Source organism: Lissotriton vulgaris, chromosome 3_2 (genome assembly GCF_964263255.1).
Source record: "Lissotriton vulgaris chromosome 3_2, aLisVul1.2, whole genome shotgun sequence".
Classification (NCBI taxonomy): Eukaryota; Metazoa; Chordata; class Amphibia; order Caudata; family Salamandridae; genus Lissotriton; species Lissotriton vulgaris.
The window spans coordinates 235,309,568-235,332,863 of NC_141690.1; positions in this window are offsets into that span (position 1 = coordinate 235,309,568).

The window sequence follows — 23,296 nt, forward strand, 5'->3', positions numbered from 1 at the left end:
ACGCCAGTGCTTGTTTGCATTTGTCACCCCGAGTGGGATGGGTATGCTCAGACGTGAGTACCATGCTCTCCACACCACTGAAGTCAAGCTATCCTGGCTGAAGACGGCTGATAGCCAGAAACCGGTCCTAGGATGCTTGATTCCGGTCCAGGAAAGACATGGCTTTGCAATTCGGGCTGGACTGTTCCCATGAGGCACAGGGTCAAGGATGATTTGCATATGGCCATGTCTGATCTGGGGTGGTGTGGAGTGCAAAAAAACGATGGATTTAGGCAAAGATCTCTGTACTGGGGTGAATGTATGACATTGTTCTGCATTCTGTCCATCAACTACTGTTTTTGCATTTGTCACCCCAAGTGGGATGGATATGCTCAGACGTGAGTCCCATGCTCTCCACACCACTGAAATCAAGCTATCCTGGCTGAAGACGGCTGATAGCCAGAAACCGGTCCTAGGATGCTTGATTCCGGTCCAGGAAAGACATGGCTTGGCAGTTCGGGCTGGACTGTTCCCATGAGGCACAGGGTCAAGGCTGATTTGCATATGGCCATGCCTGAACTGGGGTGGTGTGGAGTGCAAAAAAACGATGGATTTAGGCCCAGATCTCTGTACTGTGGTGAATGTATGACATTGTTCTGCATTCTGTCCATCAAATGTTGTTTTTGCCCCTGTCACAAGCACAGCGCGCCCAAGGCTCATGACGGAGCGGTTCCGTCACGAGCATGGGAGCACCGCGCGGCCCCGCCTCCCCCCTGGCGCTGTGGCAGAATTGCCGCCGCAGCAAAGGGGTTAAGAGATCTTTGTATTTTGCAATAGGCTACAGAAGCGGCTGGTATTGGGTGAAAGTAGTGGGGCATCCTGGGGGCGAAACAAAATACAAAAACAAAAAAAAGAACTTACCTGCTGCTCGCTGGTCGCCATCCTTCTGCTGACTGCTGTGCACAGCCTGAGGCTCCCAGACTTCCCTTCGGCCAATCCCAGCGCTCCTGTCATGCAGGTACCAGAATGACAGAAGCGCTGGGATTACCTGAGCGGTCTGGTTTCTGTTCCCGAGGGTAGGAGCCTGTGTCTGCTCTTCTCCACTTGGCAATGAGCTGGGGTTGGAGAGATGTCAGTGCGCATTGTCAGTTTGGCCGTCCTAAGACAGCCGGCCAAGACAGCCGGCCACCCCGACATGCACATTGGCAGCAGTGCAAACCACTCCCTCCTCGTGCCTGTCATCAATTAGGTCACAGGCCCAACATTCGGCCCTGGAATGAACAAAAAAATGATACCAAACCTGGTTTACTATCATTTTCGTTTTCAATTTTTGCAGCTGCTGGCTGGGGGGAGGGGGCGACGCTGATAGGCTGTCCTCTCTATTGTATCAAAGTGTGTTAAAATGACAAATAACGTCACAGAAAGTGATACATAATACTAGGTAATTTGCTTTTCCTTGCCAAATTAATTAGTGCACTATGACGAATAATAAGGCCCTTAGTTGCCACGGAATTCCAGTGACTCTCTTTATAAGTAAATAACTTAAAAATATATTCATAAAAAGTGGTGAAGGTGACTAACACAGGGCCCAGTTATCAGAGGTGCAGGAGGCACAGTGGCACCAGGTCCAGTGGGTTAGATACCCCATCATTCCTCTTGTGGTTGTCTTTTACTCCTCAAGGCAAGGCATTTGAAACACCGCCAAGAAAGGTAAGTGCTGTCGGTGCACTATGTTGAGTGACGCATACAACCGACTCATAAGATGTTAAGAATGGAGAATATGCACGGATTAAGAGCGTTTAATGTACGCCCAGAAATCGCAGAAGGTCCGATGACACACCTCGGGTAACGTTTACTTCCGCCTACACAAAATACAGAACACGAGAAAGAACGTCTCTTCCCAGGGCTCTGTGCTCCAATAATTCACGGAGGTTAGCTTTTAGGCTTGCGCCACCTTGTGGATTATTGCTACAGAACACTTTTCGCACACCAAGTTATTTATACCTTGCAGCTGCATACATACAAAAATCGATAGAAATATTTAACACCATGCCACCATTTCCTCATTTTTTTAAGACTAGGCTAGTCAGGGTGGGGGCATGACCCTTTTCTACCAAGTGCCATGTGTGACATTTGTCCAGTACGACAGGGCAAAAGTCCTAAAAAAAAAGAAGTTGGGGGACTAACCAGTTAGTCAGTATGCAAGTGAAATCACGACGCGTGCCATCACAGCACATGATGTCAGAACGCGTGATATTGCATGTGACATCACAGGAAGTGTCCTCGCTGGAAGTGACAGCACAAGAAGTGACATCAGATATTAAGACCTCACACATGATTATCAGGTATATCATGAGTACATTTAAGCGCATTATGAGATTAAACAAATGAGATTTGGCGTTGGGGTTGTGCCAAAAAAGTGGCGCAATCCTGACGCAAAATCAGGGCCTCAACTAATACATTTAATATTTTTAAACCCTGCCACAAAGAAATTGGCAACAAGGAGAAGCATGGCAGTAGATCTGTTATGCTTAATTGGTTACAAAGTCTATATTTTAAAATATTTGATTGGGTTAAGGCATCTGCTGTAAAGGTGCCCAGTAAATCTCAAGGAATGGTAATAAAGGTGAGATGACTCTGGAGTTGAACACATTTGTTGGAGAGATCTGTGTTTTGTGAAGTCCAAGATTTGAATCAAAGTAGTATAAGGTTAATGTGTCTCCTGCAAAGCACATCACGTAACATACAGATGACAGATTTTTATTTTATGTAGATAGTAAAGTGGGTGACTGCTTTTAACGCAGAGATGTTTTTGTTATGTGCAGTTAATTGTTTTTTGTTTTTTTTAAAGAGTTTTATATAGCACAAACTTGACCCAAAGATATCAGGTATCAGAGTGCTTTACATGAGAACCAGTTTTATTTTTGTTAGGCACAGGGAGATTAACCCCTTCGCTGCGGGGTTAATCCCCTGCTGTGCTGGGGGAGAGGGGGCCCGCACAGCGCCCCCATGCTCATGACGAGGTGAGCTCGTCATGAGCTACGGCGCTCCAGTGCTCATGACGAGCTCAGCTCGTCACAGGTGTATTACCTCCCGTGGAACGCTCAGCACAGGAGGGGAATTCTCCCCGCACGTGAGGGGGGCTCGTCATGAGCACCGGAGCGCCGTGGCTCATGACGAGCTCAGCTCGTCATGAGCTTCGAAGAGGATAAGTGATTTGCCCCGAATCACAGGAGGTTGAGCGTCCTTGCCGAGATTCAAACCCGGTTCCCCAAGTGCTACTGAAATTGTTATTTGTGTAAATACTGGGACAGACCAATATATCTAACATTCATACAGTGCAGGCATCTCTAACATACAGGGACTGAACAAAGGCAAAACCATGCCTCTCTTAAGTACTTGTGAAGAGATAACAAACTGTTTGCCTTTGTGTAGTAATGATGGCACGCTGGTAAGTTGTAATCCAAGTAGGTTTATTCATATAAGTAGACAGGTCACCAATAACAGGTAAATACGTCCTGTAAAGCAGTCTCTAAGATGACATCAACAGGCCCACTAGGAGCAGCCTGCTAGCTGCTCAGCCCCTCTCACCAACTGTAACTCCTCATCCAGTCACCCAGGTTGTTTCCCTTACGTGGCATTTACATGTAAGTGTGGTGTTCCAGGCAGCCTCCAGTCAAGGTATTCACACAAAAGGAGGCCTGATGGCTCCTTAACTTCAGCCCAGCTGGAGGCGAAAAAAAGCAGCCTCCTGCCTGCACGTTGCTGCTGGGAATCGAAAGCAGACAACGTGCAGGTGCTGCTCATCGTGTCATGGTGTCATACACTGAGACACAATCAGAATATTTCTGTAGGGGACAATATTTTGGCAGTGAGGACAGTGTCCACCCTGTGAAAATAGTGGGTGGACGCTGTGTACCTGCGAGTACCCCCGACTTGTGCCCCGAGTATTGACTTTGGAATCACCTTGCATGCTGGCCTTTCTGAGTAAATGGACTTAACAAGTTAAAAAGTGAAAGCATCTGCCCTGCAGTGCAACATACTCTGGGATAGAAAGCCAGATGAAGATGTCAAATATGACATGGAGGACACTTGGCAGCTATGCACAGTCTCACAGAAGTACTGGTACTGAGGCAAGATAGGGGCATGTGTACTAGCTAGAAGCATAGTTATTTATATATAACGTTTTATATAGCACTAACTTACCCGTCGCGCGTTGCTGCGATCTCAGAAGAAAGGAAATTCAAGGAAACTCGTTATGATAACATTAAATTTACATTGTGTCATTGTTATTGAAACTTATGCATTTTATTTTTGAAAACATTTCTAAGTGTGGCTTGAGCAGTGCGTCCTCGATTGGATTCCAATCTTGATTCTGGTTGCTCTCCTGTTTCATTCGAGCAGGCTTGAGCAGTGCGTAATCGATCGGCTTCCAATCTTGATTCTCTCTGCTCGTTCGTTTGAGAATTATGGGCTTGAGCAGTTTGTATTCGAACAGCATTACGGGCTTGAGCAGTTTGTATTCGAACAGCTTCTAATCTTGCTTCCCGTTGCTCGTCTGTTTCTGAAGCTCGTAATGCCTTTTTCTTTCGTGCTTCTGATGTAGATTGACCAATCGATTTCCATTTGGGGGTCATAACTGTCGACGATGCTCGCAAATTCGCTGTCCTGACGCTCTCAGAAGCGGTCGCTCCCTGATCCCTGCTCCAGTGGTATCGTTGCTGAACGCGCTGCTTTGCTCTGTGTTACTCGTTTTCATAATTGCTGCTTGTTACTCGTTTTCATAATTGCTGCTTGTCATAGCGCTGGAGTGCTAGAAGCCTCAATCGAGTGTATATTATTTATTAATAGCACTTTGCCGATTTTGGCACTGTCCTGGTTTCACATGCGCAAGCCCAGTTGTTGTGTCTGCTAGCTGCTGCTTAGCATAGCGCTTGACTGCAAGACGCATTATCGAGTGTTTTTTAATACATATTGAGTGTTTAAAGTCGCCATTCACTCGGTGTGCCCCATCCTGTTGCCAGTTTCACATTGCTACCATTTTGTTTGTTGTTTGTGCCTCGGAGCCCGTCCTCTCCGCCCGATCCAGCCTCCCAGCTGACCCTCCCTCGCCCCTCCCCCCCATTTTCCACCTATGACAGATGGCTTCGCAAGCAGCGTTCACGCGCAGCGGTCGCGCCCCATGCGCGCCGAAGGTGCGCCAAAGGTAAGCCCGTCTACGCCCGTCCGCGCCTGGACCGCGCCCAGCGCCAGACCCCCTGGCCCCCGCAACCCGCACCCCTCCTGCTTAAGGTATGACGCCGCCACCCTCCTAGCCCTCAACCCCGGACGTACACCTCTATGCTGCGTAGCTGCCCCAGGACTGACCCATGGACCCTTCGCCTGCCACTCCTGAAAATTTACCAGCATCAAGACCCATACCACATCCACCAACACCAAACCCAGCTCCGACTCTAACCACCTGAAGTGCATCCTGCTGAACACCCGCTCGGTCCACAGACACGCCACCGAACTCTGGGATCTACTAGACACTACATCACCGGACGTCGCCTTCCTATCTGAAACATGGATGAACGCCACATCATCACCCAATATCGCCATAGCCATCCCGGACAACTACAAGATTATCCGAAAAGACCGCACCAACCAAACAGATGGAGGCATCGCCATCGTCCATAAGAACACCATCAAAATCACGACCAGTTCCGACGATAACCTTACAACCGCCGAACACCTCCACTCCCAGGTCCACACCGATCCTAGAACCACACTCAGAGGCACCCTCATCTACAGGCCTCCATGAACCTGCATACAATTCAGCGAAGACATCACAGACTTCATCAGTCCACATGCCCTCGCCTCCGAGAACTACATTCTATTAGGAGACCTCAACTTCCACCTTGACAAGAAAAACGACAGCAACACCACCACCCTTCTTGACAACCTGGCCAATCTCGGCCTCAAACAACTTGTTGACACCCCCACCCATGTAGCCGGACATACGCTCGACCCAATCTTCACCTCCAGCAAACACATCTCCTTCGATCACACCACAGCTCTCCACTGGACGGACCACAGTTGTGTTCACTTCAGCTACAAAACCACCTCGACCCACAACCCCCAACAACCTATCCCCCGAAGAAAGTGGAACAAAATCACCACCGACCAACTCTTCACATCGCTCAACCAAAACCCACCCGCCCTCTCATCGGACCCAAACCAAGCTGCCATCAAATTCAAACAATGGATCACTCACAGCGCTGAGGAATTAGCACCCTTGAAAAACCATCACACCAAACAAGACAACAAAAAGGCCCCCTGGTTCAACGATGACCTTAAGAAATCCAAAAAGCTATGCCGCACTCTCGAGAAAACATGGAGAAAAAACCCAACCACCGACAACATGACCACCTTCAAGGCAGCCACCCGCAAACACCACCAGCTGATCCAAGCCACCAAGAAATCAGCTCTCAAGATTCGACTAGACAACAACGCCCATAACAGCAAGGAACTATTCAACATCGTCAAAGAATTCACCAACCCCACCGCAGCCTCAAACGACATCACTCCCTCCCAAGACCTCTGCGATTCTTTATCCTCCTTCTTCTACAACAAAATTGCCGACATACATAACAGCTTCCAAAACAACTCCAACAAACAATCCTCTCCACCCCCCTCAGAACCTAAACCGCCCTCTAACAACCTCAGCGCCTGGAACCCAATCACCACTGAAGACACCATCCGCCTCATGAATTCCATCCACTCTGGCTCGCCAACCGACCCATGTCCCCACCACATCTTCAACAAAGCAGACTCCATCATCGCACCCCATCTCCGTGATGTCATCAACTGCTCCTTCATCTCTGCCACCTTCCCAGAAAGCTGGAAACATGCTGAAGTCAGCGCCCTCCTGAAGAAACCCACAGCAGACCCCTTTGAACTTAAAAACTACCGCCCCATATCCCTCCTCCCATTCCCGGCCAAAGTCATTGAGAAAGCCGTCAATAGCCAACTCGCCGCCTTCCTCGAATCCAACAACTCCCTCGATCCCTCACAGTCCGGCTTTCGAGCCAAACACAGCACTGAAACCGCCCTCATCGCAGCAACAGACGACATCCGAACACTACTGGACAACGGAGAAACAGTGGCCCTTATTCTACTCGACCTCTCCGCCGCCTTCGACACTGTTTGTCACAGCACACTCATTCAACGCCTCAGCAACATCGGCATAAAAGGAAAAGCCTTGGACTGGATCATCTCGTTCCTAGCTGGGAGAACTCAGAGAGTCCGACTTCCCCCATTCAAATCAGAGGCTGAATGGTGTAGTAATGCATAAAGGACATACAGACAGACAGACATACTTTCGTTTTTATATATATAGATGAACATGACCCTTGAAGGTATCAGGCGCTTTAAAAATGGTCAGAAACGAAGAAACAGTTAAAGCAAACAACAACGTAATTGAGAATGGTAGAGGATGTAGCAGCTTCTAAGGTGAGAGAAAGACCACCTCAGGTCCAAGCAAAGCAACAAACAAGAGCATAACAGACGAGTAATAAACATGGGTGAAGACACTGTGCCGTATCGGGGTGCGGAGAGTAGAGTTTGTGGGTGATAGAACAGAAATTTGTTAGTCAATGGCACTTGAACTTTTTTTTAATGATGCATTTGATGGATTTAGTCTGATCTCTGGGAGCAGGGAGTGCCAAATTCTCGGGGCAATACCCGAGAAGGCTCGATTGTAGCTTATTTGTTAATGAAATAGCTGTGGTTTATAGTTGTTTTTAGTTGAAGGTGAGGGGAAAGCAAATGACTTCACTGTACGAGGGGGGTGAAGAGAGGACTGATGATGAAAAAGGGTCAAAAGAAATATATAACATGATCCTTGAAAAAAGTGGCTGCATGCAATACCTTGGACAGGAAGGACATTCACCACAACGAATGGGGCATCTTGGGAATGCCATTCAATTGGGAAAGTTTGAGTAGAGAGGTTTGTGGAGATAAAGGACGATCGCAAGATTGTGGTGAGTCAATTTTCCTTGGGACTTAAATTCTACCGTTCTAAGCACTCAAGTCTTCCTCCAGAAGTAAGAAGTATGTCCCCTTGGCCCATAGAAAGTTTGTTCTATTATTAGCACTATCTAACAGTTTTATGCTCCCTCACTCTTTGGGCACAAGTCATAAAAATAAGTGGGAGACTAATTAGCAAGTACAGCAACATGCTACTCACAGGAAGTGACATAATTGAAAAGACATCTCAAGCATAACATAACTCTTACCTTAAGTGCAAGGGTCTGTTTTGAAGTTTGCGACAGTGTACTTTTATGCACAAAAGAGCAGGGAACCGTGGGTAGTTCCAAAGTTTAGGTGGAGAGCAGCTCCTTTATATGGAGCAACCGACAACACCACCAACACTTCAAATCTGCTCACCTCAAGTGTCTGTTTTTCTAGCAGGATTTTTAAGTTTAGTTTTAGCACAGTGCCATCCATGCCAAGCTAGAAAGTAAAAAAGTATTTTGCCATTTTGCTGCAAAGTCTTTAAGCATAGGATTAACAAGTACCATCCACACTCAGCTGTAAAATGACAAATGCCTTTCACCGCTCCAGGCACAGTATTACGGCTTTAGATTGGTAAAATACCATCCAAACCAACCTGGATTGAATAAAAGCAACCCCTGATGTGTTTCAGCTCTTCAGAGAAGTATCGTTTTTTCCAGACACTAGAGACCAAACAGTATAAGTCAGAACAGTGTGCCATCCATGCAGAGCTAGAAACAATGCCCTGTCAGGCTTAGAGTGCTGCATACATTATGAAAAAAGAGGAGAAAACTCTGAATAGTTCCTACATTTTAAGTGAAAGGCATTGTTTTGACATATACTTATGTCTGGACAGTGTAATATACTACATTTTTCTCTGAAAACATTCGGCTACCTTGCTTGGCAAACCAATGTATACAACTAAATTACATATCCATTCCCTAAAAGTGCAATTAATGACTGCCTTTAGAATCATTATCTCTAGATATTTATACCTGGAGACGCTAGGGGGTGTGCGGACAAGATGGCCGCACAGTAGTGAGGCTCCATCAGCCCCGGAGACTCAATCCAGTAAGCATCCTGTAACTGCGGGGTAATCTCACTGTGTCCCCCATCACGCTGAAGCGGAGGGTCAGCGGCAACGATACGCTTGCTTATAAGACAGGTATTGGCCATAGAGGACCAGCTGAGTGCCAGGAACAGCTTGCGGCCTAAACAACGAGGCGTGACCGGCCGGGTCGCGTGAGTTGGGACCCAGCCGATGGCTGCGCGGATCTGGTGTGTTCGCCCGCGGGGATCCTCTCTCCCCTTGCCCCCGCCACAAGACACCTGGTTACAGAGGCAATTTTCAAGGGCAGAGGCTAGTGCCTGCACAGCAGGTTGTGTCCGTCTTGGTTGCTGAGGGAGAGAGCCCGGCTGCTGAGCACTACAAAGGGGCCGGAGTAGCGAATGGGGCCCACTCCTCCCTGACACAAGAACCCTAGAGTCAGCAAGCGCACTCCGGACAGGTGAGACTGCGAACCTGGGGAAGAATCACGTTGTGCGATGGACGCTTGACACTGCTGCCGCGGCCTGCTTTGGAGGCGCCCCCACCTGCAGCGCCGATACGCAAGGCCAGGGATCTGGGCCTACTGTTGCACCTACCCGAGCGTGAGCCGCGGTCCCCTGCGATCAGTCGCCCATGATGAAGCGCACCCATGCTGGTACCTGTTGACCCCAGCCTGGACTGCGGGGCTGTGTGGGTGCATCAGACACTGCTGGATGTGGCCGAGAGATGGATGAGTACGGCGAGGGTGGGCTGAGCATCCATTAATCCGCACGCATCCCTAAGCGTGGTCGGGGGCCTGAGATCCCGTAGCTTATTCACTGGCACCCTAAGTGTCCCGCTATCTGGCTACCAACACTGCGAGCCACCGAGGAGTCGCTCACCTTGGCCTAAATATCTGTCACATCAGGCCTCGGATAATCCATGCCAGTTCTCCCAGATTCTCAGCTAGTGTGGCAGGGGAAGGTAGGGGTATCTGTAATTGGACTGGAGACCCTCCTGAGCCCAGAACAACTCACCGGGCGAGCACTGCAGGCCTACCCTCTCCCGTACGTCTGGAGCATTGGTGAGGGTGCACGCACAGACCTAGAGCTGCACTTGACCGGAGCTGGACAACAAGGCTCCCCATAATGGCAAGACCCAAATGGACGCCGTGCAGACTGGGTCGCTGCGGCAGTGAATTGGAGATATAAGCCGGGCGTCATCCCAGCCTGCATTGTCAGTGCACAGAGGGGGCGAGCCTGGCGACGCCCGCGTCTGGAGTTGTCCGGCATGCCCCGCGCCACGGCTGCTTCAGAGGCTAGCACGCTTGCTAGTTGGGTGTTGGTGCTGAATGGGCAGTCCAGGATTTGTAGGGTCCCTCCGTGACAGGCTCCGTGGGCCCTCTGTTCCCCAAGTGGCGCTTGCACGTAACAATGCACACGCAACGAGTAACGCCTGGCAGGGTAGCATAGCAGCCACCTGCGACAGTACCCCCCAGCTACCACAGTGGCCACAATGGGGAAGCTGGATGGTAAACAGCCCAAGCTCACTTTTAAAGCCCGCTGGACGCCCAGAGGACAGCCGCCTGAGACGGAGCAAGATAGCGGATGCCAGGCGAACAGAGACGAGGATGAAGTAGACATGAAGACGATTCTCAGCAGAATGAAAGCTAGCTTTGCCTCCATCGAGGGAAAAATGGACTCCGAATGCACAAGAATGGACCAGATTACCCAAAAAATTAAAAAGCAAGACAGCAGAATCAAAGAGGCAGAAACATGAATTTCCACCCTCGAAGATGACCAGGCGCAGGCGGCTGGGCAATTCACAGACATTGATAAGCTGATGAAGGTGATCGCAGTGAAAAAACGAAGACATCGAATCCCGGTCCAAGCGGAACAATATCCCCATCAATGGTGTCCCGGAGACTACCAACACCGGACAGCTAGAGGTTATGTAGAGCGCATGCTCATCACATGCTTCGGATTGGACAGTTTTTCAAGAATCCTGATCGTCGAACGGGCGCATTGCACAGTGGCGCCGAAACCACCACCTGGGGCACTGCCCTGGCCCAAAGTTGCAATACTACTCTACTACTGTGACTGCGACATAGCGCTGGGTAAAGCAAGGGAAATGAAAGACGTCATCTTTGAGAACAATGTTCTATCACTATATCCCGACTTCACTCTCAACGTCCAGGAGGCGCGTAAGAAATTTGTGCTCAACAAGAAGAAGCTACAGCAAGAGGGTGTGGAATACACCATGCTCTATCCTGCACGTCTCCCACTCACCTATGATGGCAAGCACCATATTTGTTACACACCACAACAGGCGGGGTACTTCTTCAAGAAAAAAGTTCTGGCTGCAAAGAGAGCGGAGCGCCTCACACCGGGCGACAGGAAGGACCTTGCACAGCACGATGAGAACTGAAATTTAACATTCGGGTGCTCGTGGTCAACCCCCCCCCCCGCAGGTTTGTCTGTGGACACTGCAGGTATGACTGCGGACTTGCAACTGCAGGTAAAGTTAAATATCTGTCCCAGTTTGATCTCACAAACTATTGCCCGAATGAACATAGACAGTGAGAACCCTGTACGAACTCATAATTTGCATTCCGCCGCTGAGGGTGCTCCCCTTCCCCTCATTACTATGGTTTGTTCTGTTAGGCTGTTGCCTTCTTTGTTACTTGTTGGGGGCATTTCAAGAAAACTTCACCAGAGACCCTGATAGCTGAACACTATCTGTTCTCCTGATTGTCAGTGGTTGCATGGCACTGTATAGGTATGTCACAGAGTTGCTGCTGCTGTGCAATACCACAGCACGGATGACACCTAGTCTACTCAGAGCAGTGGGGATACAGGGAGTGCGAGTATTCATAGAAATGTTGGGAGGGGTTAAGTAGGGGGATCTATGCACGGCAAGTTTGGGTCACCACTGTCGGAGGAGCGGGTGGGATCTTGGGGAGGCATACTTACGTTTGCAGTGGATGACTGGGCACATATGTCTATCACAATTTGGAGATAGGTGCAAGTGTTTCCTACGCATTTGTACCAGATTCCTTGGGTAATGTTTGGTTAGGGGCAACAAGACCAAACAGAGACACACATGGGGTTTCTAACATAGAACGTGCGGGGCTGGGTAACCTCAGAAAAAAATTACACCTATTGGCTTACCTGGACAGGCATCACGTTTGCATAGCCATGCTGCAGTAAACGCACACGCTCCCTACACAACAGCCCCAGTTCATCTCTAGATGGGCCTCTCATAGGTACTTCTCGTACTCTGCATACTCGAGAGGCACTGCAAATCTTATTAAAAGAGCAGTTCCCTACACAGAAGAAGGATCTGCATTCGATCCACAAGGGAGGTACTTGATGACCTGTGGCAGGTTGGCGTCAGAGTCAGTCACATTAGTTTGCAGTTATGGACCCAACACAGATGATGAAGACTACTATATTACCTAATGGGCGCGCATAGTAAATATCGGCTCAATACACCTCATATTTGGAGGCGATTTCAACCTAACAGTGCATCCCCCATGGGACCACTCCCACCCTCTGCCGCATCACTACTCCAAAGGACAACGACAATTCCAGCAAATACTAGCGGACAATCTGCTGGTGGTAGTCTGGCGCCACCTCCACCCCACACAACGGGAAGGCACATTTCACTCGGCTGTACACAATAACTGGTCTAGACTAGACATGTGGGTTGTATTGCAGGGATGGCAGCGCTCCTAGATGAGGTGTTCCAATCGGAATTGGGGGAAATGCTGAAGGAGTTCCCTAGGCTAAACGTAGACTTAGTCCCCTCCCTCACCACAGTATGGGAAGCGTTAAAAGTCACCGTTAGAGGCAAATACATTGACCATTTTATCAAGGACTTTGTCCCTTTACAAGATACATACGTCAGAGACACCATGTACATGGTCAATTTGGTAGATGGTATGCCCTTTAATTTTGGCACTGACTTGCTAGCTACTTTAGACATAAGCTCGCTATACACTAACATACCCCAGAATGAAAGTATCGAGGTCATAGAAACACTCTTAGACATCAGACCTAGACCAACCCAGGTACCTACCAGTTTCATTATCAGACTATTGCTCATTGCTTTACAGAGCAACTACTTCATATCAGGTGGCACCTATTAACAACAGTGCTCTGGTACCAGTATGGGAGCAAATTTTGCTCCCAATCTGGCGAATATTTATATGGACCATGTTGAGCACATATTTGCCCTTAATGACAACAATGTGTACTGCTCCAACATTAAATGTTGGAAGCGGTACATCGACGATATCTTTCTGATTTGGACAGGCAGTGAAACTGATTTTAATAACTTTGTCACATACCTCAACACTATCCAAACTCACCTCACATTCACGTCCACTGTACATGAATCCAGTATAGCATTTCTATACTTAAATATCAATCATGACAGTGGCACACTTTATACCTCCCTCCACCGAAAGACTACTGAAAGAAACACCCTTCTATCTTGTCGCAGTCAACATCCCCGTGCCTTAAGAGATGGTTTGCCATTTGGCCAACTTTTGAGGGTGCGCCATAACTGCACATACAAAGCTGACTATATGCGAGAAGCTGAAAGACTAAGAATGAAACTAGTCAAGAGAGGTTATCCAAATAGACTAGTGAAGAAGTCACTTAAACGGACCTGGCACTGCCCTAGAGAGGAACTGCTTAAAACGAAAAACAAACCAAATCTTGAAAAGATTTTATGCGTTACGACCTTTGGCACTTACACCAATCAAGTGCGCAACCTGATCACAAAAAATTGGAACATAATCCAAAGCGTGGATCCCACAATAGAAACACCACTATTTGCATACAAGAGAGGGAAATATATCAAAGATCATCATGTCAGATTTGCCACAGATATCAAGATTAACAAGCCTAATACACTTCTCAGCGCTTAGGGCCTTCCCAAAATCAAAGGACATCACAAATGTAGCAATTGTGTCTCCTGTGATCTCACGTTTAACACTACCACATTTGAACATGGCAGGGTGAAGCCTGTTCTATTAACCTTCTCCAACTCTAACTCACGAAATGTAGTGTACTGTATTTGGTGTCCCCGCGGACTCCCATATATTGGACAAACGTAACAACTGGTCAAAGCACGTATTGGTCTACACCATAGTCGTATATGTAGATCAGTGCCCAATGCCCATCTGGTGTCGCACTACAAGGGGAAAAATCACACTGCCGACGAACTAAGGTGACAGGTAATTGATGTTGCTACTCTACCAGAGAGGGGAGGTGACATTATACAATTACTATAACGCAATGAGTGCCGCTGGATTGACAGGGTCAACTGAATAGATGATGGTCTTAACTCTGCTGAGGAATGGAGGGGGTATGTCAGCACCCTCCAAAAGGAACTCAATATTGATCACTCGTGTATTAATCCAGAACCACAGGCGAAATGCCATTTTGGTGTGAAATATGGAGTCATTCATTTTTCACTGTTAATTTTGGTTTTAATTCTCACTTTATTTTTTAACAAAAAGGTTTATCTGTACCAAAATCAAATGTCATGTAAAAAGAAGTTCTCTTAAGGATATGATTTTTGTAAATGATGACTAATGAGAAATGTGGTTACGATACTGTCTATGATCATGATCATGTACCATCTCGCCTATATATTCACAAAATTCTTGTACCTGCTCTCTTCGCAAAAGAATGTAGATAATGCCTCACAACATTACATGCCTCACAATATCACTTACATCTAACAGCAGCGCAGTCATTCCACTTGTGCCACAAGAACACGGCGGTCTTTTTTTACTTTCTACCCTTCACGGACACCGAGCACCAGATTGAACGGTATTTTCATCTATCCCTAGCAAGGCCTGCCGGCTCTCCATGCTGAATGGCGGGAAACACTGCATATAGTTTGTTCTTGTGCTTGAGTGTCTAGCATATATTGCAGTATTATACCTCAAATTATACTCTATTTTCTCTTGTAGCCTGCACACTTGTCACTTTTTCCTCCTGTGCACTTTTTACTACCTCATGTATTTTTGGTAGCTCACATTTTTACTACCTCATGTATTTTGTTTGCTCAGAAGTGTCACTATTACCTTTACTACCTCATGTATTTTTGGTTGCTCACAATTTTTACTACCTCATGTATTTTTGTTTGCTCACAATGATCACTTTACCGTATGTAACGTAACGTATGCTATTGCAATCTGCTGTTTGTGTAATGTTCTCAGTTTGTATCATTTCTGTTCCTATTGTAAAGCGCTCTGACGCCTTCGGGTAAAGTCCGCGCTATATAAAACTGCATAAATAAATAAATAAATGAATAAATAAATAGTAGCAGTCTTTCACAGCGGTCACTGTCATTGTACCGTCTATGAAGCTGACTCACGCAGCTTCTTGAAAACGGTAAACAACCATTACTTCGCATCTTTTACTTCGCACTTCTTTTACTTAGCATTGTCTTTTACTTCGCATGCCTTTACTTCGCATATGCCTTTACTTAGCATATGCCGTTACTTCGCAGGAGAAGAGTGGACCACGGGCAGAGAGAGGTAAGTGGGGCAGTGTAGTTAGGGTAGTGTAGTAGTGTATGTGTATTGTAGGGGGGTAGTGTTTTAGGGTTTAGGGTAGTGTTGTAGTGTATGTGTAGTGTAGAGTAGTGTTATAGGGTTTAGGATAGTGCTGTAGTGTAAGTGTAGTGTAGGGTAGTGTTTTAGTGTTTTGGAAAGTGTAGGGGGCGTGGAGGGTAGTGTTGCTGTGTAGGGGGAAAAAAAAGAATCTTTATGCGTAGTAAAATCCTGTGTAGTAAAGTACTGCTAAGTAATGCCTATTAAATGCTTTTTAATGATTTTGCGAAGTAAAGGTATGCGTAATAAAAAACTGCTAAGTAAAGGCATTTGCGAAGTAAAAACTTCGTAGTAAAGGCATGCTAAGTAATAGCATGCTAAGTAACGTCATACATTCCTTGAAAACAGATGCTGTGATTCACCGAGCACAGAATGCTATCCGGGTAAGAACAATTATGACTGAAGAGCGTAACACCTCACACTCACCTCTTTTTCTGGAACCCAACCTGCCCCTTTCATTAAATCCACAGACTCACACAGTGCATTGTCACTGTCTCCAGAACTTTCCAGGGATTAACCACACCGCTACGGCTGTAGCGAGTTGATGTAATGAGCTGGTCGACCAAACCGCATCCCTGAGTGCAAGCCTTTCCTCACATTAAGGTAAGACAACCTTTTGAAACCAATTGCATCACATATCCTGCCCTGTCTCACCTCTTTCCCTTAACCATACTCTCTGGGGCGTGGCCACGGCGGCGATCGGAATGTCTGCCTTCCCGTGAAGCTCCTCCATGCGGGCTCCTGACGGTGGCGACTAAGATGTAACCCGTCACTCCTGCTCTCCACATCCTTGCGGATCCGAACACTGATGTCACCCCGATCATCTGGGTGACTTTGGAGAGCGCGGGAACGGCCAGCGGAGAGTGCACAGCGGAGGAGAAGTGGGGCCTTCGGACCTCGGCGCCATCTTCTCTCACTGCGCCGGATCGCTGGTGAGTGCCACGCGGTGCCTGGTCGCCGAGCCTTCGCCCCCACAGCCGTCTCCTGCGGGGTTTCTCGCGCGCTGCCCGTCCACTTCGGGCTCCCGAGTGGGGGCTGCTGGTTCCCGGTGCGATCTCGGCCCATTGGCCTGGGGGGTGCCGGGACCGGGGCCTCCATTTGCGGGCCTGGGCCGGATGCTGGGCGGCGGGCGGGGACTCTCGCTGGGGGACATCGGGGGTGTGTGAGCTCGGCGGCTGGGCGACCGGGGGGTGCCGCTACGTGATTCCCCCCTCCACTACATACTGAGGGTGCATTCGGTACTTTGAACCAGACTTTGGAACTAGAACCCTGCTGAGGCTGACCTGGTCCTCATTCACCTGGAGCGAGCACAATTTGGTCGCTGAGACCCTACTGTTGGTGGAACTTTCTGGAACTTTCTGGAGTTTGGTGTTATTTTACCGCTCTCTCCCATTACCGAGCTACCCACGCTGCCTCTTCCAGCTCAACTACGCCCTCTGGGCCACCGTGGAGATGGGGAAAAGAGATCCTAACCAGAGGAAACTTAGCTTCGACAAGACCCCCCTTCTTGCAACATACCCTGGTTCGGCGGCCGGGGCCTCCAGCTCTACTAACTTGGGTGACGCGGCGGCTATGGTCGCCACCATGATGGGCGAAATGCGCGCAGGCTTCAAGGCGCTAGACACCCGCTTCGACAGTCTGGAGCAAAAGCTAGCGGACATGGGTTCCAAGGTGCAGGCCCATGACAGAAGGCTCGATGTGGCTGAATCACGGATATCAGACATAGAAGATGGCGCCTCGAAATCGCTTAAGAGATTGGAGCGGGTTGAGAAAATACTTAAAGGCGTGGCCATCAAAAACGAGGATTTGGAAGCCCGCAGCAGGCGCAATAACATTCGTATTCTTGGCATGGTGGAGACGACGGCCACGGGCCGGTTCAACACTTTTGTCGTAACTCTTCTGATCGAGCTCTTTGGCAGAGACACTTTCACGGCGGGCTTTGTTGTTGAGCGTGCACATAGGTCTCTGGGGCCTAAACCTCGCCCAGGCCAACTACCACGACCCATATGGCCGGGATGCCTGTCACCCCCTCCCAACACAATCCCCAAGGATGGGAAGACGGACGCAGTTCTGAACTTTTGGAAGGCGGGAGGGAGTTACCCTCCCGGCCGTATTTATTAAAATATGAAACAAAATTAAAACATTAAAATAAAAGTTTCATATCATGTACAATTTTCATTTATTACATTTCGATGAAGACATGTTCATTGGCTAACCTTAACAAATCTCTAATACAAAGGTTTTCCTAGCCGAGTCTAACATCCTGCAAATGCATACTTTCTAAATTAAAATTGTACATCCTAGCATTACGGGCCAACGGCAAGGTCGCAACCGGTGCCAGATCCCTACTACCAAAACTCTCGCCCTCACAGTGTGATTGGCGGCCGCGCAGAGGACTGTACCCTCTGTGCCAACTCCAATTTCCCTTGTCTTGTTGGGGGCCCCCCATTTCAACTCGACGCCATCTTAAAGGTCGTCCGAGGACCCGTGTGAGGTGTCTGTAAGAAGGCAGCGTGGACTCCCCCTCCCACCCCACACTGTCTATCACATCCGCCGTCGCGGATATCCGGGCCCCGGGAAATTCGTAGGAGGGACATATAGCCGCCTCCTCCCCTGGAAGGGGCCTATGGCCGTCTTCCCCTAGGCGACCCATACTTAGTGGGTGCCGCCTCCCCGTGGGAGGGGCCAATGGCCGCCTCCCCCGGGCGCTCCCATCCATAGTGGGTGGCGCCCCCCTCTAGGGACCTTGAAATTACTGCTCACCGATCATGACCTTACCGCCACAGGCCGGATAGTTGACCGGCTATCCGGCCCCCCCACAAACTCCTCCTAAAGGTCATGCTTTCTTAAACCCCTTAGCCAAGCTATGAAGTCTCCTATGAGTAAGACATTCCCCTCCCGGGACAAGTGAACCCCATCATCGAGATACAGGTGATCCCCCCGAATACACCCATGCGGAATACTGTGCAACTGCGCCGAGCGAAACAACCTACCAATTTTGTTGTTGACCTTTTTCACTGAATGGTTCAGTGCTGACACCGAGAGGCCCCCCCGCCACACCTTCCTGGGAATCATGTGGGACCATGCTATCGTGCACCCCGGGATCCTTCTCGCCAGCCAGCTAACGGTAGGCAAAACTCGCTCGAGTAGTACTCGCCTACCGAGTGTCACCATGTCATTGCCCCCCAGGTGTACTATGATTACTGATGGCGGTGACCTCTGCCGCCCTAAGAGTTCCCCGACAAAAGATTCAAACTGGTCAATACAGAGCCCGCCCCTTCCGTGGAAGGTCACTCTGTACACGTATTCCCCAGCTGCGTGAGTCGTGTCACCTGCTTTGAATACGTCCCCGGCCCGCCTCACGTATGAGTGGCCCACGACCCACACCACTCTCTCCTCAGCCGGTGATCTCTGACCGCTGGTCCCCTGGTGCCGGGTTGACTGCAAATTCTGCCCCGCATAACATGCTCGCGAAACTGTAAAGCAAACAGAAGACAAGAAGCGTGAGTGCATGAAACTTGACTTCATAACATGTGCAACCGCACATAACTTTTAAAACAATTCGAGGACCATCGTCCTAACAGTTTCACCTCCTCGGCACTCTGACCCCTGGCTGTAGCCTCAGTAGCCACCCCTATCCTGAAGGAGTGGGTCCCAAAATCGCACTGGTCCAAGCCCGCCGCTGCGATTGCCAATGTTAGCACCCTCTGAAACTGAAACCTCGTCAGTGGGGTGGCATTGATGTGTCTCAGCAGACTCCCACCCCATGTATCCGCCCTCAGCGCCAAATATTCCTCAATGCACTTTACCGGGCACATGGGGGACCCTCGCATGCGCTGGACAACAACACTGTCTCCCATAGCTCTCTGATCAGTCTTGGACTTAGCTATTGTGACTAACATCGAATCACCCCTAATCAGGATGTGATCTCGACACAGACCTCCCTCCACATCTTTCTTATTCCTTGCGACCAGTTCGCTCACCCGCATAGCCCCATGGAACGCTAATGCGAAAGCGGCCCGGAACAGAACTGCCTCGAATTGGGAGGAACATGTCGTGGGTGGCATCGACATAAGCAGGGACAACCTTTCTAACCCAATCGGGCGACTCTCATCTACTCTATGACCCTCAAGGCATTGCCAGCCACGAAGGGCTTTCTTTACCAAAAAGGAAGATGTCGGGTCCTTGATGCCATGCACCTGCGCCATGAATGAAATGGCCGCCCGGTGCCTATTAGCCGTTGCTACTGATCGGCCTTCCCTGTGTAATGCTACCAGAAACTTTAGGAAGCAATCCTCCTGACCCCATTTCTGATCCCCTGCCGGACCCAAAAATGCACAATTGGAACGAAACGCTCCTTCGTATGCCTTCCTCGTCCTGGGGGCTAAGCTTGCTGCCACGAGGTCTTGTAATCCGGGGCACCGAGTAGCCAGAGTACTTCGGGGAATGGTGCCGCCGCTAGGTCCGCAGAAGGTAGATAACCCCTGAACGCCTGCATATGTGAACGAGAGAGTGCATCAGCAGCATGATTCAGTACACCCGGCACATGTTTCGCCCTGAACTGCACATTCAGTCTCATGCAAAGTAGTACAATTTCCTTCAACAATCTCAATATCCACTTGCAGCGTGCTGCCTGATTATTTATACATTCAACAACAGTCATATTGTCGGACCAAAATACCACCGAGCGATCTCTGAACTCGTTCGGCCATGCCATCAGAGCCACAAAAATAGGGAATAGCTCGAGGAACCCAATGTTATTTGTGAGACCGCTGGTGTGCCACCACGTCGGCCATGTTTGCGCCGACCATTGATTACCAAAGATGGTGCCAAATCCCACGCTCCCCGCCGAGTCAGTCCACAAACCTAGCTCGTCCGAGGACGCTGGTGGCCTGTTCCATACCACTCGACCGTTGAAGTCCGCCAGAAATGCCAACCAGATGCGAATGTCCTGGCGAACCTCTGCAGACAGTCTCGTGCGGTGGTGTCCTTCCTTGAGACCAACCATAGCTTGTGCAATCGAGCGGGAAAAGGGGCGGGCCATTGGTATCACTCTCAGGGCAAAGTTAAGCTGACCCACTGCTTGTTGTAACTGATGCAGGGTCACATTCTCCTTACTAAGGCACAGTTCCAGGGAAGCCCTGAATTTCGCTACTTTCCCTACTGGCAAACGGAAACATCCCTCCACAGAATCGAGTTCGATTCCCAGAAACTCCAGTGAAGTAGATGGTCCCACTGTCTTACCTGGTGCCAATGGCACTCCGAATTCCTTCATGAGGATGCAAAAATCCTGTAACTCCTGTGCACATTTTGTGTCGCCGGCTGCCCCCAAGAACAAAAAATCATCTAAGTAATGCATAACATGGCTATGCCCCGTGGTTTCGGTGAATGCCCATTCCAAAAAACAGCTGAATTTCTCAAAATAAGCACAAGAGATGGAGCAACCCATTGGCATACATCTATCCATGTAGTAACGTCCTTGGAACACAAAGCCTAACAGATGCTGATCCCGTGGGTGTACCGGGAGCAACCGGAACGCCTACTCGATATCTGACTTCGCCATCAGCGCTCCGGGCCCCAGGCGATTCAACATGGTGACGGCATCATCGAAGGATGCGTACCGCACAGAACAAACTCCCGGGTCAATCGCATCGTTCACCGAGAGACCCTTCGGAGCCGACAAGTTATGGATCAGCCTAAATTCCCCTGGGTCTTTCTTGGGGACTACTCCTAACGGGGAACAGATGAAATTTGTTACTGGCGGGTGCCCATATGGGCCCGCAAACCGGCCCAGGGTAACCTCTTTTGCAATTTTCCTCTCCACCACCGCTGGATTATGCTGAGCCGATAGTTGGTTTCTACAAAGTGGTTCCCCATGAAAATCCCCCGCCGGGATGTGGAAACCATATAAGAATCCATTCCTCAACACCCCAGCGGAGACATGATCAGGGTATTCGTTTAGCCAGGGGATCATTGCCATGATATCAACGGGGGTAGGTAACGGTACACAGTGGTCCCCCTCAGTCTTGTTTGGACCCTCCTCTACCTCCCGACCCGCCATTCTTGGATCTGCACGAACTCTCCGGGTGTGAGGAATTCCCACAACCCGCACACGCATGTCTGAACTTACATGTCCCTTGTGGTCTGGTGCAGTTGCCCCTGTTAAAGCTCCAACAGACCCCCCTCTTTCCCCCATTCCCACCGGTCTTTGCTTGGTGGTCGCCACCGGCGCCCGCTCGAAAGGGCACCGCGGGCTGTTGGCGGGAAAACCCCGGGCCGTTCCCGCCTGGCGAGGACGCCTTCGTCGCGCCCGGCAGGAGCTGCTTCTGCGAAGAAATCGAGTCGAGACAATCCCACGTCAGGGATGAATCGAACTCTTTGGCCTTACGGAACTTCATGTCATAACCCATCCATTCATTCCCCTCATATGTTTCGTAAAAATCCATTATCCGTGCCTGATAGCAAGACAATTCAGGTAAAACCTCGGGCTTACGTTCCCCAATAATTGCAGTAAACATCGCAAAGGCCTTGGCCCAATTTGTTATTGTCTCATCCACCCTGAATCCCGCCATCTTGGCTCGCCAAACACTCGGGTGCGACAAATCTTTCTGCGCCTTGGCATACTCCATCTCGCGATGGTCAGTCAACAGAGAAAACATATTCACGTACTTATCAGCCCATATTAATTCTTTCGTGGTCAACGGGATATGTTGAACCACTCTCTCCCGTCTTGAGGGCAATGAGCCCTCCCCCGCAATTGGCAGTGCCTGCTTACCCGGTTCGGTTGTCGTTCCCGCTGTTTTTTCGACGCCAGCTGCCGGTCCTTCCGGGGTCACCTGTGGGGGGGACAAGAGGGAGATTCGCCTTTGCGGCATCTCGCGACTGCCGCAACTGCTGAATTAGTAACCTGGCCTCTTCGGCCGTGTCTCCAGGTGCCGTAGCACCCCCTGTTTTTCTGCCGAGCCATGCGGCCAATTGAGCGGCCAATTCAGGAGGCATGTCCTCCTCGTTGGCGGGCGTAATCACAACCGGAATCGGCTGACCCGCGTCTGGGACTGGTACCGGGGCCTCCACTGGAATGGCAGGGCTCACCGGGGGTACCTCGGGACCGGAACCCCCCCCTGCCGCCCTATTCCTGGCCCGTTTCCCTCTACCCTCAGGGGCGACTCCCGGCAATGCCGGGCCTATTACCTTCTTTGGTTTACCCGGATTGTTCATCGCAGCCATCTGCTTCTTCATGTTCGCCATATCCCGGCCAAGCGCCGGGACCATAACAACGTTTCGTTCAATCTTCGCCATTCTGCTTACCAACATGCGAAGCACCTGGTCAGTCTCGGACCTCTTTCCTGCCTTCTTGCCAGACATTGTTGTCGAATGTTCTCTCCAAGTCGATCAACACGGTCCTGGATCCTTTAGCCTCGAAGTCGCTGAAAGAGAAACACAAGAATTACAAGCTCTCAAAATTGCTCCTTGTTCCGTCGAGGGCTCACGTGCAACGAGTGGGTGCAGCTTCCAAGCACCGGAACTAGAGGATGCTTCTTCGGATTCCCGCTCTCTTTATTCCTCTTCGGGAGGGCGTGAACGGGAGGGCGTGAACCCTTCGCTGGTACGCCTACTGG